Source organism: Copidosoma floridanum, unplaced genomic scaffold, assembly GCF_036245765.1.
Source record: "Copidosoma floridanum isolate Cflo_tuat_1 unplaced genomic scaffold, Cflo_Japanese_pri ptg000022l, whole genome shotgun sequence".
Lineage (NCBI taxonomy): Eukaryota > Metazoa > Arthropoda > Insecta > Hymenoptera > Encyrtidae > Copidosoma > Copidosoma floridanum.
Genome location: NW_028321899.1, coordinates 8,297,639 through 8,307,033, shown reverse-complemented (window position 1 = coordinate 8,307,033; position 9,395 = coordinate 8,297,639).

Below are 9,395 nucleotides of genomic sequence, written 5' to 3'. Positions count from 1 at the left end.
ATACACCGAGGTTACACGTAACCATTAAATTTTACATGGAGAAACGACCCAGCTTGCACGCTTATGCTAAACGACCCTCTGTCAAAGTTCTGGAAACCTTTGATTCTTGTAGTTATCAGCATGTGAATTAAATATCCTAATAAGTGCTAATTCGTAAAGACTTATTCTTTCTAAATACAGCTTCTCAAAGTCGCATTTCTTCATAAGGACCTTTACGGTGCAATCGTATCTATTATACCAATTCAATACATTCGAGTATTTATGCATGTGGTGATGTATAATCATACACATGCGATTTGCATGCTGTAAATTTTACGTGTACGTAGGATAACTTAGTTTTTCATGTTTAGTGAATTCGGTTAAACAACGCTCAAATCGAAAAATTTTTGAAGATCACACTAGTTCACCTAGTTGCGTAGCGTCAAATAATAATGAGCTGATATTTTTGCATCATAGTAACCTGATATTTATTAGATTTTTACATAACTATCAGCTGATTTTTAGCTATTGTAAGCTGATGTTCACCTGTTCTCAGATAGTGATAATGAGCTGATTTTCACGTAAAAATAAGATAAAATTTATATGAAACATAGGTAAATATTTAATAAGCCTAGCGTTTCTTTGAAAAAGCATCTGATCTTCACATGATTTTCACAAAATATGCGATTTTAATAAATAATTATGAGATGTTGAAAATAATCAACGTCTACTACACTCATCAGACCTAGGTCTAAAAGTCAGGTAAATCTAATAACTCATCTGAACCAACTTAACAGACTCCTCTAACTTCGGTGGGGTAGGTGTGATAAGTCTATTAATTTGAAGCCCCGGGTTATTAATATTACTCAGCGCCAGTTTATGCGTTTTTCCGCATGTAGTCTATACGAGGCTTACTACACGTGTACTACACCACCTACACGTTTAGGGTAGTATACTACACTGTTAATTAGCGCATAACCAACTCTGCATTAAGACCCAGATCTGCTGAGTCTAGTAGACGTCGGGTATTTTCAGTATCTCTGATCAGATACGTCATGCTATTAGGTCTGCATGAGATGCCCCTTAAGATGCGACAAATGAGGTTTTATCCAATCTTTGATTCTGGGTTATTTAAATTTGTCTATAATATAATAGGTTAATAAAATTACAAGCTTTTATATATTAATTAGTAGGCACAGCAGTAATGTGATATAATACGATTACGATTAATTTCTATAATTCGACTATTTGCATCCTACATGTATATGCTATATATTGATACCCTTAGTGTTACCCATCCGTGATTACACAAATCCTTGTGTTAAAATAAGGAAATATATTTTCATACACATTTTTATCCATTTATTTTTTTCTAGAGTTCTTTAAGTTCTTTTAAAGCAAAAAAGTTGAAAAGTCAAAACGTGGAAATAATAGTGGATAATATAATGAAAACTTAACAGTTATGGTTAGTGTTTTTGAGCTGAGACGTGTTAATAACTTCGTTACTTCTTAAATCTTATACTCTTAAGCCATATACTTGAAACATTTTGCTTTTGTGACTTCATACGTACCTTATACATACTTTTTACTTTTTAGTTGAACTCAAATTATTTATGCAACTTCTTCTTTATCATTTTTTGTCCAACGTGAGAATGAACATTGTTTAAGCTACAAAGATAGGAGGCTAATAATTTTTGATTATTTTTTTTTCTAAACTAGAAATGGTTTAATAACAAGCAAGGACTTAAATCAATTTCGTTGCAAATTATTTAGACTCATGTGATATACTTTAAAATAATTCTTGCAACAAAAGTAGTATAGATATACTAATGGATTATGTTAAGGGCACTAACTTTTATTCCACAGATCAGCTTCATGAAATTCGACAAAAATTAATGAACAGCTTTTTATCCAAATACACTCAACATTGGACCAGATAAATGATTCGGTAATTTTAGATACACCCATAACTTGTGAGCTCGATATAATTGATGGTGAGAATTTTGAGAGTCATGACTCTTGAACAAATATTGCCGGTTCTCAGATAATAATGGAGAAAATTTAGTATGACATTACAGAGAATTTGGTATTTATAATCTTTTTTGTTCCTCTACAATTAAAAGCTGGAAAAGATATTGTTTGGACCAATCCCACACCAAATTCTGTTAACTTTTGTCAAATCACTGAGTTTATATTTACAAAATAGAAAGGAACAATTAATAAAAAAATCTATAAAAAGTACACTGATTTCTTACAGAAAGTAAAATCGTATTGTTTCGAGTTTCTTGACAGTTCTGTAAGAGTAGATTTTATTATATATTATATCATTTGATAAAAAAATCTGTAACTATATTACTAAACGAGCAGCTTCAAATTCATGCGATATTTGTGGAGTTGGGCCTAAAAACGTGAATAATTTGAAGCATGTTAAAAGCTGCCCCTGCATACAAAAAAATTTTAAATTTGTACTTTCAAGCTTACGTATGTGGATAAGATGTCTGGAATGTTGTGTGCATACAGCGTACAATCTTGATTTTAAACAATCAGCAGCAAAAACTGTAGAGCAGAAAGCAGCAAAGAAATCAAGAGAAGCACTGGTTCAAAAAGCGTTAAAAGAAAAACTGTCTTTGTCTATCGATATTGTTAAGTAGGGATCAGGCAATACTAACTGTGGTAACAGTGCTACAGTTTTTTTTTGAAAACGCTAAGGAAGCAGCAGAAGCTACTGAGTTATCCAAAGATTTATTAATCCAATTTTACAAAATTCTTCAGGTAATATCGTGTTAACATTTGATTGACTGCAATAAATTTGAAACTTACTGTTTGATAACCACAGAGATGTACATAGATTGTTATAACTGGTACAAAATGCCACCATCTGTATACAAGTTGCTGATTCACGGTAGTGACATTATCCGTGTATTTGATATCCCAATAGGTTGGCTGTCTGAATAACAACAAGAAGGAAATATTAAAGCGTTTAGGCAGTCAAGACTTAGAAATCCAACCAGTAATGTCGTTTCTGAAAAAATATGTGTTATATTATGAAAATTGTTTAATTTTATAAGAATTAGGGATTTTAAATAATTCTTAAATTTTTTTCTCAAAAACGACAACTCCTATCGACAAATCGCAAAGTTCATTTTTTTTTTACAACTTTATGCAGAATACAGTAGTATTTTTAGAATTTTTAAAATCAATAACGTTTAGATAACGTCAGCCATATTAAACTCGCTATTTCAAATTTCATTATGTTTATGCAAAATACGTATTAAGCTAGTATAATTAATATAAAATATGGTACATCTACATTTTTCTTACACTACAGAACAAGATAATGAGTTAAAACAGTGATTTTTTTTATCTTCAGTGCCCTTTAGCGCCTAGATCTCTGCAGTTTTCATCACAGGACAAAACTTTTTTTGAAAATACGTATTAAGCTATAAAAAGAAGAGAAAAATTATAAAAAAGCGTCATACTTTTTGAAAAATCGATTTTTATTTTTAAAATTCAAAAAAAATTGGTCAACCTAACCTTAACGTTGAAAAAAATATTTTCACCTTGTTCTACAAAAAAATTTCTAACAGAAACGTATTTTTTAATTTTTTTGTAACTGCCTAACTTTTCTCCTTCAATTCACAATTTAGAGGTCAACGGAAATTTTATGATTTGTGTCCATCACTGATAGCGAAGGTCTGGATAAAAAAATCTAAATGAATTACAGTATTGTTTCCTTATAAAGTACTATGTATCTTCAAAGTTTAGAGGAAAAAAATTTTGTATGCAGATATGAATCTTCTGCAAAACAGCTTTTTCCAAAATCTTTGTTTTGGAATCAGTGTTATCAGAAAATTTGTTACTATGTGCGTGTAGTTTATTGCTATTTAGTAGTACTATTGGCAGTGTTCATTCTGAGCTGATTTTACTCACTACCTTGAGGTATGAGGTTGATATTGTATGGCCGTTTGAAATGTAAGACACGCTTATTAACCCTGAGTATTTCAAATTTATTACCTGGAGAAAACATGAAACAGAAAAGAATCTCGTATGCTACCTTCCCCTTCCCCCACCATACCATGCCTCACCCTATCTAGAAGATTAATACGTCAAACCATCTGGAGTCACACTACCAAAGGTAATGCATCTTAATACCTCCAAAAATAAAATTTAGATTTTATTCATTTTTTCTTCATTTTATTTATTTAAAAAGAGGGAGAAAAATACTTTTTTTATAAATTGAGCTGGTGGTCTCTTGTGCACAAGGTATGTTTCCACTCCCCTCTGCCATGAGCAATCCTCATTCTAAGAGACCTCTTACTTTTTGTTGTACTATGGTTCGTACATTAGTTTTAATGTAAATATTTGTTTACTGTTTGTAAATTAAATTAGCTTGATCATTAATTATATTCATTGCTGAATTATTTCCTAAATTAAATAATTTTTTTCTCAGCTTGTTAAACCTTTTTCTTCGAAACAGCTATTCTATGTATGGGGACATTCGTCTTCACTGCCCCAGTGCCACCGCAAGTGGCTCACTTGAATGCTGAGTACAATACTTAGACTGCATTGTTTTGGCATCAAAACATAATTTAAAAAATGACAGCGATGTGTTATCTAAAGCATCTTGACCTTATCTTTCAAATCACATTAATTAATTTCGCGATTTTTTCTTACGTTATCTGAAACACTTTAAATTAAAAATTAAAATATGTTGAAAACACGTGCTGAAAGCATGATTCTTCAATGATTTTTCAATTTTTTTCGACCGCAATAATCGAAAAATTCAGTCTTTTTAATTCAATATAGGTTATAAGAAAGGAGGTCTTCTTTGATTTTTGCAAATGATTAATTTGAAGAAAAATGACATTAATTATTTTTATTTCAACTGTCTAAGGTCTAGATAGTCAATTTATTATTTAAGTATATTTGACGTAGGTAGTAAGAAAATAAAGTGTAAAAAATCATGAATTTGTAATCTATTTAACGATAAGGATCAAGTAATAAGATTTCTGTTTACAAAATAAAATAAGTTACACTAAAAATATTATTCAAAAAAATCTTTTTGTTATTGAATAGGTAGCAGTTTTCATTAGGCTTTTTCTTACATTAAGTACTGTCCATCTTTTTGATGACATCAAGTTTTTGTATTAAATATTGCAACTTTTGCACCTTTGATACGAAAAATAATTTTTACCTTTGGTGGGCCTAGGCTATTGCAAAATTTTTTGGTTTGTTTCTTTGTTATTTCTTTGAAGCTCATTGAATTGCCCTCGAGAATATTTGTTTCAGTGTTTCAATATACTATTACCTTAATAAAAAAAAAATGTTATATTATTGCTTCTGATGTTTAAAATTGATAGGTATGTCTTCATGCTCTAGGCTAGCCAGAGAATTAATTTTTCATACTTACATTTTCATGAGACTTTACTTTTCTTAAAAAAAATTTGAAGATAAATAATGAAGGTGAATGATGGAACAATTATTTTTTATTACAATATACGATTGATGGTTATAAAGAAAACACAACATTGATCTTTAGTTAATAAAAAAAATTTTGAACATTTTTTTGTTTCAGATAACACATATGAAAGAGAGTGACATAAGTTCTTTAACATTAGGATATCTTGAATCAAGTAAAGCAGTGTATAACAAAAATTTTGAAAGACATAATAAGACCATAGACAGTCCTGCACTTTATAATCAAAATCACTTTAGTAGTCAAGGAAATGAGCCAATAAAGTACGATTACATTATCAATAAATTAGCAGTCGATTTGTATGCTTTTTCGCAAGAAGGTCGTAGTAACCAGAAAGGTATTTTTGGAAATGTTCAGAAAGTCAATGAAAGTGTTGTATTTTTTTTAAATAATAATATCACAACAACTGGGCCTCTTGAAAATGTTGGAAAACTTACTACCCAAAGTATTAAAGAGTTATTTGATCACACAATGAAAAGCTCTACTGACAGTAGCAGCCTATTACCATCTACTTCCAGTACTATACATTCAGATATAAATATTGTAAGAACATCACCTGATAAAGTACGACGTCCAGTTGAAAGTTCAATTTTTCTATCCAAACATCGTATAAAAACGGAAAGTTCTTTACCTACTATAAGTAAGTTTGAAACTAAAACTAACGAGTCAAGTGTTATAAGAACTTCAACAAGCCAACCACAAAGTCATAATTATAATGGCCGTCCCAACGTGAGTGGAGTTAAACGCAACAGATATACAAATCAGAAAGAATACTTGGTATCATCGACGACGGAAAACGTCCAAAAAGGGAAGACAAGTAAATTACGTTTCAGAACTAAATCAGTTCCATTAGGAGAACGGATCCGTACTTCAGCTTTTCGTTCGAAATCCCATTTGACAACATCATCATTATCATTACATAGTTTAAGAAGCCCCAGTGTTAGTACAAAACTTGAACAAACTACTGATTTAAGTGAAGCATATGAGCCAAATGTTACTAATAAGACTTTTATGACCCACAAATGGCGCAGAATTCGTACAGAAGCTTCATCCCAAACATCTGATTTAAAAAGTGAGTGTACGTTATATTTATGATACTCGAGAGTTCCTTTAAATTTTATGTAAGTACAAGATTAAAATAAAAATATAAGACAATCAATGACAGTTAATTAATAATTAAAATAGCGTCGAATGGTGGAACTGTCAAATTTTGTATTCATTAAAAAACTAAACGACGTTTTGGCCATTTAGACAATGTCCTGGCCCTCATCAGGTACAAAAATCTATGAGTAGTAAAAGTTCTTTACAATACAAATTTTGATAAATACAATAAATAAAAATTGAGTCAAGTGTAAACTATACCTCTGACTCTTACGAAGGGGATGTGAAATCGTAATGTAGCCAGAGTTTAAAGTTTCGCTGCTTTTATACCCTGCACATACACAAATGACACAATATACGCAGACAATACAATCAAATAAGAATCGCAAGCAGTTCCTTGTGAGACATATGTAAACAGTTCATGTTTTCCTAATACCATAAATGATGAGGACCCTCAAATCATGTACATCAAGTTAACCTACCTTCTTAATTGATTTAACGAGAGACTTGCAACAATTTTTTAATTTGTCTGTATCTTGTTGTCTATTAATATCATCATTGAAATAATGTATATTCAACATTTCGAAAAATAGGCACTTTTTATAATTTTGTTCTGGTTCTAAAATTTTAATTTTATCAAAATTAACGTTGTGTATAAATTCAATGCTATGCTGTAATAGTACAGATGTATCCTTTTTTTTCTCTATATCTCTTTTATGTTCTGCCATTTTTAGTCTTAAAGCTCTCGATGTTTGACCGACATAACAGCAGTTGCAATTCGCACATGGTATGTGGTAAACAACATTATTCTTATCGAGTGGCTCGGTAACGTCTTTTCCAAGTGAAAAGATCAAATTTAATTTATTGTTTAAACTGTATACAAGATTAATGTGAAACTTTTTACAAAAAAATTTAATAGGACCGTGCAAGTGGGGAATGTATGGTAATGATAAGATTAGTTTATAATTATTATTGTTTCCATTGCAAATGTCAATCATGTTCATGTTTTAAAGGTATTTATTCTTTCGTTTAAAAATTTATCAATAAATCTTTGATGATAGTTCTTAGCTAGTAAAAATTTATTGATTAATTTTAAATCATCGTTATAAAATTTAGTGTCCACTAACTTAATGGAAAAGTTTACTAATGTGTAAATGATACCTATCTAACGTTGTATTGGATGGTGGAAGAGAAAATTCAAGTATCGGCCAGAATGTGTGGGTTTTTGGTACCAATGAATTAGCACTGTGTTATTTTGTTGAATAATAATTTTTAAATCCAAGAAACTAATGCTGTTGTAGTTGCATGTCTCAACAATGAATTGTCATTCTGGACAATAGCTATTAAAAATGTTTTTAGTATAGTTAATATATTTAGTAGGCACACACATGAGAATATCATCCACGTACCACACCTACAGTGGAACATCAAAACATAACTTCTCGAAGCATGAAATTTCAAGCAGACGCACAACAAGAACACACAGCACTGGTATAACAGGGACAACCTATTAGAGAGCCCAAAACTTGTTTATAATATTTGTTGTTAAAATGGAAAAAAGTTAAATTTTAAACTAAAGATACACCTGTTCAAAATTCATTGAGGGAAACATTAATTTTACCATTCAGGAACTTCCGAAAATTTCTTATTGCATTTTTGATAAGGTTTTACTAGTAATAGTAAATAAACTAACAACATCTAGACTAATAAGAGTGTAACCAGGTAAAAGGATAATATCTTTCAATTTATTTTTCGACTCATAACTATTTTTTACGTGTGATTACGCCACCAGAATATTCTTAATCGAAAAATCAGAAAGAAATTTAAAAAAAATATAAGTAGGTGAATTTATTATCGAGACAACGATACGGAAAAGAAAATTTTTTTTGCGTATTTTTATCAGTTCGTAGCATTAAGATGAGTTTTTTTTAATTAATATTTTCATCAAACTTATATAATTCATTAAAAATACCGTATTGATCCCACTTGCTTACAAATTTTTTGTATCTTTAATAAATTGCTTTAGAGGATCATTTTCTAGCTATAAATAATATTGATAATCACTCAATAATTCTTCTACTTTATGAATGTAAGTTTCTTTATCAATCACAACAGTGATATTACCTTTGTCTCCTTAAGTAATTAAAATGTGTTTATTATTTTTTAAAAATACTCGTGTTCCCTTTAACTTGTCTTGGAAAATTCCATCACTTAAAGAAATACAAGTATATACATTATGTCTATTGTTAGTACTTTATGTCTCATTCTAAACGTAAAAAAAAAGGGTTTGGTGGCAAAGTTGGTAAACGCACCTTCCCGGCAAGTAGAAGGCCCAGGTTCAACGTATGTCCAAAGCGGATGTCTTTTTTTACTTTTTTATAGTTTTAATTGACAAAGTTTTTTCACACTCGAGTAATTATTAATTCACAAAAAACCTCTAAAAAAATATAGAGCAAATTCTTCGGAAGAAAAGAATATAATAATTTTTTGGACTTTTGCGTGAAAAAAAAAAAAAAAAAATAGAACCAGTGAGCAGTCATAGGGCTGCTGACAGAAGTCTTATATTTTTACTCCAGTTCTGAAATGAATTAGTAGCTATCAAAAATATAAGTGATCCAACTCATAAAATTTAAACTGTTTTTAAAATAAGTTATCTAACTTTAGAGCATTTATATTATAATGTGGGTCGTTACAATACATGTGATAACATGCATATCTCTTTAGTACACATATTTTAAATAATGAATTATAAAGTTTATCACACAATAACACAGGTATCCTTAAAGCTGAAAATTCTGAAAATCATGCAATTTGTCATTAAAATATTCGTTTTAAATTT